This window comes from Haliotis cracherodii, unplaced genomic scaffold (assembly GCF_022045235.1).
Source record: "Haliotis cracherodii isolate W230 unplaced genomic scaffold, xgHalCrac1.p SCAF_10, whole genome shotgun sequence".
Lineage (NCBI taxonomy): Eukaryota > Metazoa > Mollusca > Gastropoda > Lepetellida > Haliotidae > Haliotis > Haliotis cracherodii.
Genome location: NW_027266265.1, coordinates 4,816,368 through 4,824,613, shown reverse-complemented (window position 1 = coordinate 4,824,613; position 8,246 = coordinate 4,816,368).

Genomic DNA, 8,246 nt, shown 5'->3' with positions numbered 1-8,246 from the left:
AGGGTATTAAAATCCCCTTGAGTCCAAAGTGATACATAGAACAGAAGGTAGATGATTATCAGAGTAAAAGAAAAAACTCTTCAGCGGCATTGTCTAGAGGTTCCCTGTACCACAAAGTGAATGATAGTTCACACTTTCGTTCAAGAGAGTGTATATATTAAACGTGAATCTGTTGTATAAGCTAGTATCCCTTGTTCACGACTTTACCAAGTACAATGAGTGAGTGAGTGTGGTTTTACGCCGCTTTTAGCAATATTCTAGCAATGTCACGGCTGGGGGCACCAGAAATGGGCTTCACACATTGTACCCATGTCAGGTCTTCGGCGTGACGAGCGAACGCTTTAACCACTAGACTACCCGACCGCCCTACCAATTACAACATGTGTCTTGTCACAATTTCAGCGAGTAGCTTCTGTTTGATGAGTGAAATCTCGTGTATCTGGACCCTGTTAATCCCAAACCGCACTTTCTGGACGCCCAACGTCCATATATTCATACAGGGATACACATGCGTGATTCGTTATTCCGGACATTTGCTGATTTGGACAATGTCACTGGAAACGGGACCGTCTGGATCAACGAGGTTCAAACATTTATAGTTTGTTTGTTTGTTGGTTTGTTGTTTAACGCCGCACACAGCAATATTCCAGCTATATGACGGCGGTCTGAAAATAATCAAATCTGAACCTGACGATCCAGTGATAGACACCATGAGCATCGATCCATGCAATTTGGATACGATATCATCCATCAACCAAGTCAGCGAGCCTGACCACCCGATCCCGTTAGTCTCCTCTTACGATAAGCATACTTGTCTTTTACGACAAGCATACTCGCCTTTTACGACAAGCATACTCGCCTTTTACGGCGAACATGGATTGCTGGAGACTGTTGCTGAAGGCATGTTTGATTTAGTTCTATAAATTCCATTAGACAAGTAATTAAGTTGAAATTCCATGATTCCAACTTGCTCGTGCTCAATAATCTAAATTTATCTATGCTAATACATTATATAATCAACCTCATTTATTGCAGCCCGCCACTAATTGCAACGTCAGGTGTGCGTATCTGAGTGCGTATATACGCCCATGCCCCGTATTATCCTGTTCCCTACATGAAGAGTTAATTAAATTTATGACGCATTGCAATAAAAAACCTTCCATATTGGCCAATATGCTTTCAAACAGTTGTATGGATTCTTAAAAGATATATTCCGTCTTCTTCTAGCCCATAATTCTTGCTCTTTCAATGTATTGTATTATTATAAAAGTAATAATTTTTTGTTAAAATCAAACAAAACAAATTATATTTTAAAATAGCAACACTTACTGTCGTAATGATTGGCAATGTCCTGTTCTGAACACCGCGAACTATTCTACTTGCCATTGGGTGACTGGACTATTACGTTTGTTGGAAAACACGAAACCGACACGGCAAGCCCATGCACTTTTAAAATGTCCTCAGCGGTTCATTTGCCTGTTTTTGGTTTGATTGATGATTCACGTAGATGTGCGCAATTGTAACAAGTAAGACACATAACTTACCTGTCACCACAAGGTGCCTTTGTGTGCCTAGGTGAAGAAGGTGGTGGAGAAGCAGGGGTAATGACGCTTACAAATCCGTACAAAGGGAGATGGATTGCTGGTTCCAGCATATGTATCACCAAATCTCGGTCTCAAAGATTGGTCTCAACTATGATCCTTATTACAATTAAGGAAGGCCTTTCTTTATATTCACAGAAAGTATTTAAGACAAGTGGAATTAATGGCATGTGGATTCACAAATCTCAAAGGATTATCTTGACCTTTTACCTCAGAAAAAAAACACACATTCAATTCTGTTTAAACATTTGATTTTATAACTTTGTACACCGCTATCCCACATGACTTACATAAGGAAATGACACTTCAAGATCCGGGGTAGAAAAGGTCTTCAGCAACCCATGCTTGCGGTAAAAGGCGACTATGCTTGTCGTAAGAGGCGACTAACGGGATCGGGTGGTCAGGCTATAACTTGGTTGATGGATGTCATCGTATTCCAATTGCGTAGATCGATAGTCATTACATCAATCACTGGATTGTCTGGTTCAGACTCGATTATTTACAGACAGCCGTCATATAGCTGGCATTTTGCTGTGTGCGGCGTTAAACAACAAACAAAGAAAGCATAAGTGAAACATTTCATTCCTTGATCCATAGAACTTAAGTTACAAAACGTGGTGACAATAGACATAGCTATCTTCAGAGGTTTGGGCCAACTTGTCCAAAATGAAAGCAAATGCCGTCTGAAGTTTACTGAGAAAACAATATCTGAAATGCTTCCCCGTGTGGCGTCAGCTGACCGTGGCAAACAATGGTTACAAGTCGTCGTGGCAGGAGTGCTGCCATACCGTGTCAGGCAACATTCACAAACCTTGTTAAGCAAATTATGTGAGTGTCGGGTGTTACGGGTGCGGCACGACGTGCTTACCCTTTTCGCCAACACCTGCTGTCTTCATATAATGCCCAAAGCTATTTGTCTTTTACGCTCAAAGGAATCTGTATCGTCGGATAATCGAAACTGTTTTTTTCTGGCTTTTATGTTTTATATTTCTTTGCAGTTCTTATATATGAATATAATAAATATATATTCACAAAATATTTATTCATCAATTCTGTGCTGCGTTTTACATGATTATATTGGTTTGGTTTATTATTAACAAGATTAATATTTTATCTGGTTGTAGTGTAATTCAGTACAGAAAAATGCCTTCATTTATTGATCTACATACATGATATATGTTACAGTTTATTTTTATAATCAGGCAATATTTATATTGACCGAAACATTCAGTCACTATGTATATTGTACATATTGACTGAAATTGCGCAATGTACATATTGACTGAAATTTTGATATTCCCTAAAAATGTGACTGGATGTTTTCGACAAATTGACTAGTTGGTACGTATGTCAGGGTCAGTGACGTCGCGCTAATTACAGTAAACTACGCTTATAACGAACTGACGGATATCACGAACTTACTTTTTTGTCCCGACTATTTGCTGTAGTTATGCTGTATATATGCTTATATAACTAAAATTAGTGGTCCCGTTGAGTTCGTTATAACCGTAGTTTACTGTAATTCTTCTTATGAATGTAAATCTCAAGCATAATATTTCCAAACACAAGGCAACTCGCTTCATTTATGGTTAACGCTTCACATTGGCGTCATTGTTAACATAGTGAGTAAACCCCAATAAATCGCAAAGAACAATGAACGAAGCGTGGTTTATTTCACAATTAAACATTGTTCTATCGTGACGTCATTTCTAGAGATTCGAACATGCGCTCGCAACTTGATGACGTCGTATACTGGATGACGTTATGTTTGAGAGGGAGTGGATGGTGAGTTGTTGCCCATAGATGTAGCTGGACAGCGCAGATGTGACAATCGGTATTGGGAGAAAAGGTATAGATAATCGACCTGCAAATTGTGAGTGTTTTCTGGAAATACCACACTTAATCCCCCTATTCCTAAAAGGGACTTGTCCGGCATTGCCGGATGTCAAAGTTTGTACATTTTATTGACATCCTTAAAAGAGGCTACGTACAGAAAGGCTGTGTTCCTCATGGTGTATTCTCCCTACAGTGTTTCCTTGTTCGATAAACAACTTAATTTCTTAATTAAGTATTCATCATCACACTGATTGGCAAAAAACCACATCTTTAAGCCATGAACATTAAGTTCCTTTAGAATCGGTGTACCAAAGAATACACTCAATAACCTTAAAACAACCAGACACAACATATTAATACCCCGGCCCTACCTAGACCCTCAGATCACGACGTCTGTTTATAGCGAGATAGAATATTTTAAGATACTGGATGGTGCAATCTCCGTTCCTTTACGCCAATGTCAGGAATCTTTAACAGTGAACTCCTCGGTGCGTAATTCTATACTGATAAAATTTGTTCGCATACGCGTTAACATGCTTTCACGTGAACTCTGGCCTCTCGGGGATAACACCAGGCACATCAGACTTTAATGTTTTCATATCAACAGAGTCGTTTGCTAACACTGACTGTTTCCAGTCATCTGACGTGATAAGCAAACAGTCGCACCTTGTGTTGTAGGATCCTGAGGTATAACGGTTGATGGAGTAAATGGGTTTGGTTGCCACATAATCAGGTGTCGCGTGCATTATCACGGCCCTGAACACAGAAAGGTCCAAACGTTGCTTAAACCAGTTGTCACTTGATGAGCTGCGCTCCAGGAATTTTTTTTTTGTACGATAAGAAACCAACCAGCTCTCAATCTGATCTTGATCATTCTTGATATGTGTCAGTTATATCGGACGTGAGTCAGTCATGTTGGGTGATTGTATTTTTATATTGTAAACAAACTTACCTTTCCACTCAGTTACCTCTCTTTTTTGTAATGCACTCATTCACCTCTCTCTCTCTCTCTCTCTCTCTCTCTCTCTCTCTCTCTCTCATGATAGAGACCGCCTCTAGTCGTAGAAGCGAGTGTGTCACTGAACACCTTGTACCTTGTCAGGACTTGACATAGGATTACACCACGCCTAATTTCCACAACACTGGTCGGCATAATACCGCATTAAGGGGCTAAAACTAGGACTGGTCGGCTCGGGGTCAGTATACTGTGTCTGAGTGGGGTAGTCATGTTAAACTACGGCATGGTATCTCAGTGGACTAGCACTATAAATCGGCATCAGTCCGAACTAGTACAAGCAGCCAGACACACACGTGCATGCACGTCGGTATATAAGTGCATTAAACATGGACGCGACGTTAAACCTCATTTCACCTCACCTCTGATGATTGAGAGCTATAGTAATTAATCTGGGTTGTTGCTTTTTTATACATATGCACACACACACACACACACACACACACACACACACACACACACACACACACACACACACACACACTACATTTACAGATATATATAAAGTGGTGAGATGCACTGGTGTACACAATATAACCCAAGTGTCTTTTGATATCAAATATAACAACACGAGTTGATAAAAGTGGGAAAACTCCGAGGCTTGCCGAGTGATGCGGGTCTCAGACGTTTATCACTTCGGTGAAACCGACGAGCACGGTTATGGTGCTGCCAAACCTATAAACATAATTGTGCCGAACCGGGATTCGAACCCAAAATTTTCGGTTTTTGGCGTGCCCAGGGGACGCAACTCTGCGCCTTAGACGAGTGGGCCACCCGTGCTGCCCTCTAACGAGTGTAAGAGATTTCACGTACTATCAATTTTTTTTCTCGGAACTGCTAAGAAGTTTTAATGTATCTTTTTGTAAGACGCAAAGGCATCCGGGAACAACGCGAGATGGAACACTCCTGGTTCTTGTCCTGGTTCCTGGTTCTTGTCCTGGTTCCGCTTCCTGTGTCCACTCTCCGCCCCTGACATACATCATGGAGGTGACGTCAGTAAGATTCTGTGTCGTTTCGTCAAGCAACAGGTGTTCCGTGTAGTAAACACATATGTTATGTCCCTTTTATCAATGTTTTTGTATTCCAGTATTTATAGTTTGTCAAATGTCACACAACAGGATGCAGAGCTAATACATTATGACCCAAACTCAAGGTTGTGTATAGTTTCCGTGCACACAGACCGAAAATCTCACAGTCTGTTTGCTGTAGGGCATTTCATATAATAATAGTGTGTGAGTTGCGGGCGATACCGGAAGAGCAGGTCATGGGTACCCTTTTCGCGAACACCTGGTGTCATCGCTGATTTTCAGTGATCCATTCATATCATTTTTCACCGCTATTTTGCCTATACGCCAAACGGAATCTGTTTCGACAGATAACCGATACAAATTATTCCTCTGCCTTGGCGTTTTACATTTTCGAGAACCTTTTCACAAGTGATAATCTAATCCCGAGCAAAGAATATGCAAACGGAATGTCTTTAAACGTCATAACAAATAGCTGTAACACGATTATACTGTGGGGAGGTGTTGCATTCACTTTTCGCTGATTTGTTACTGAAATAGTACGAATATGGCGTAAAATGGCAATAAGACAAAGAAGGTATTTTCTGTCCGTGTCGTTATCTCAGCTGAAGAAAGTTGTAGGATCAAGGCAGGTATATATGGCCACTTGCGTCAGCTAGATATAAATTGGAGCATACTCTCTGAACTGAATCTTTATTTGAAAAAAGCAAATTGACATTTACTGAAACCGCAAAAAAAGACAAAAAAACATTAAACGTGTTTCTGAAAAGTAGACACACATGGAATAATACAAAAGAAAAAGCAACGAAAGGGGGCACGGGTGGCCCAGTCGTCTAAGGCGCCGCGATTCGCTGAGCAGAGTTGCGTCCCTTGGGCAACCAGAAACCTATGATTGTGGGTTCGAATCCCGGTTCGCCCCAATTATGTTTATAGGTTTGTCAGTTCCATACCCGTGCTCGTAGGTTTCACCGAAGTGGTAAACGTCAGAGACCTGCATTACTTCGGGCTTTCCTCCTACATTAAGCTGACACGCCGTGATATAACTAGAATACTGTTAAAAGCGGCGTTAAACCCAACTCACTCACTATTACCAACGAAGATTATACATACATTTAGCCAACAACAGTCAAGTAGAGGTCCCGTGGAGATAGTTTAGACATGTTCTCGAAATTAAACTTGGGAATGTATAAATACAATGTATTAATACAGGACGCAAGGCGTCGCCACCTAGACATCACAAAGAGTCATGAAGCAAGTCCCATGTAGTCTAGACCTTTGCAAACTTTGAAACGTACCCCCTACATAGTTAGCATGACAAGAATATTTGTATTTTGTTATGAAAAGACAAAATATCCAGCTTTATGAAGTTAGTTGATATTAATAATGACATGACGTCCAATCTAGTGTAGTTCATCACCATACCAGCGTTCACGTGTACTCTGATGACGTTACGTATGGTTGTGTGTGACCTTGGTGGCCATTTATTAGGTGACATTGTAGTAGTGTGTCACTGAACCCCTTGTACCTTGTCAGTATTTTACTTAGGATTACACCACGCCTAATTTCCACAACACTGGTAGGCATAATACCGCACTCTGTAGCATATATCAGGAGATGATTGATAAGTAGGATTCAAGAAGATGTCTTGATAAATGACGAGAGGTTGAAGCGCCATAGCTGAGATAGTTGGACGAGTTCATTAGTTGGCGGCTCGGTTGGGTGGGAACAGTCCAGGGTATTATTGATAGCGTGAACTATGTCAAGTGCGGCCAGACACTGTCCGTGAAGGTCGTGGACCCGGTGATCCTATATACAGCTGGACGAAAGCGGACAATGCACTGCATCCTGCTGTCCATATCCTTTCTAGTTATAGACCTGTAAATTGGTAGGTGAACCATTGGATATATGTAGTTATAGTGGAATGGTTGAATTATTTCAGACTGAATAAAATGGTTTTGAGTTACATGAGTCAGTGAGTATGGTTTTATGCCGCTTTTAGCAATATTCCAGCAATATCACGACGGGGGACACCAGAAATGGCTTCACAGATTGTACCAATATCGGGAATCGAACCCGGGCCTTCGGCGTGACGAGCGAACGCTTTAACCACTAGGCTACCCGACCGCCCTTGATTTACTTAGAAACGTTGCTATGACTACTTATACACCCGAGCCAATCTTCCCTTGAAGGCATATAGGAGTAAGTAGAACATTAAATCAAATTATATTATATTTAGAATTTGTATAGTTACTTTTCGAATTAAGAATTACTCAATAATTACTTACCTAGTCAAAGGTTTTCTTGAAGAGGTCTTGAGTGCCTTGTTAAAGTGTGTCAGATTTTTTGCTTCTCGGATGAAAACTTGATCAGTGGAAACAACGATATTATTTTCTATTTTTCAAGGCTTTTATACACCCAACGGAGGAGCATTTGATCACAGTAAACACAGAAGTTGCTTCCTGTCTTCATCTGATGCAATGCTGAGTTGTTTTAATTTATGGCACAAAGTTATGCAAATGTTGCGTGTGCGTACAACAGTACAACACTACAACACTACAACACTATATCAGTCCAGTAGCATGTTGATATTGGTCAAGACTAGTTCACTCAAATATCAGATATTAGTGTTAGAGAATAATCCAAAGAAACAGAATAATGATTCAACTGGTCGTAAAAGGTGAAATAGCAGTGGAAATGTAAATAGGTCACTGAAAATCAGTGATGACACCCTTTGACCGTTTCTTTCTCTACTTTTCTGGGGGTATGCAA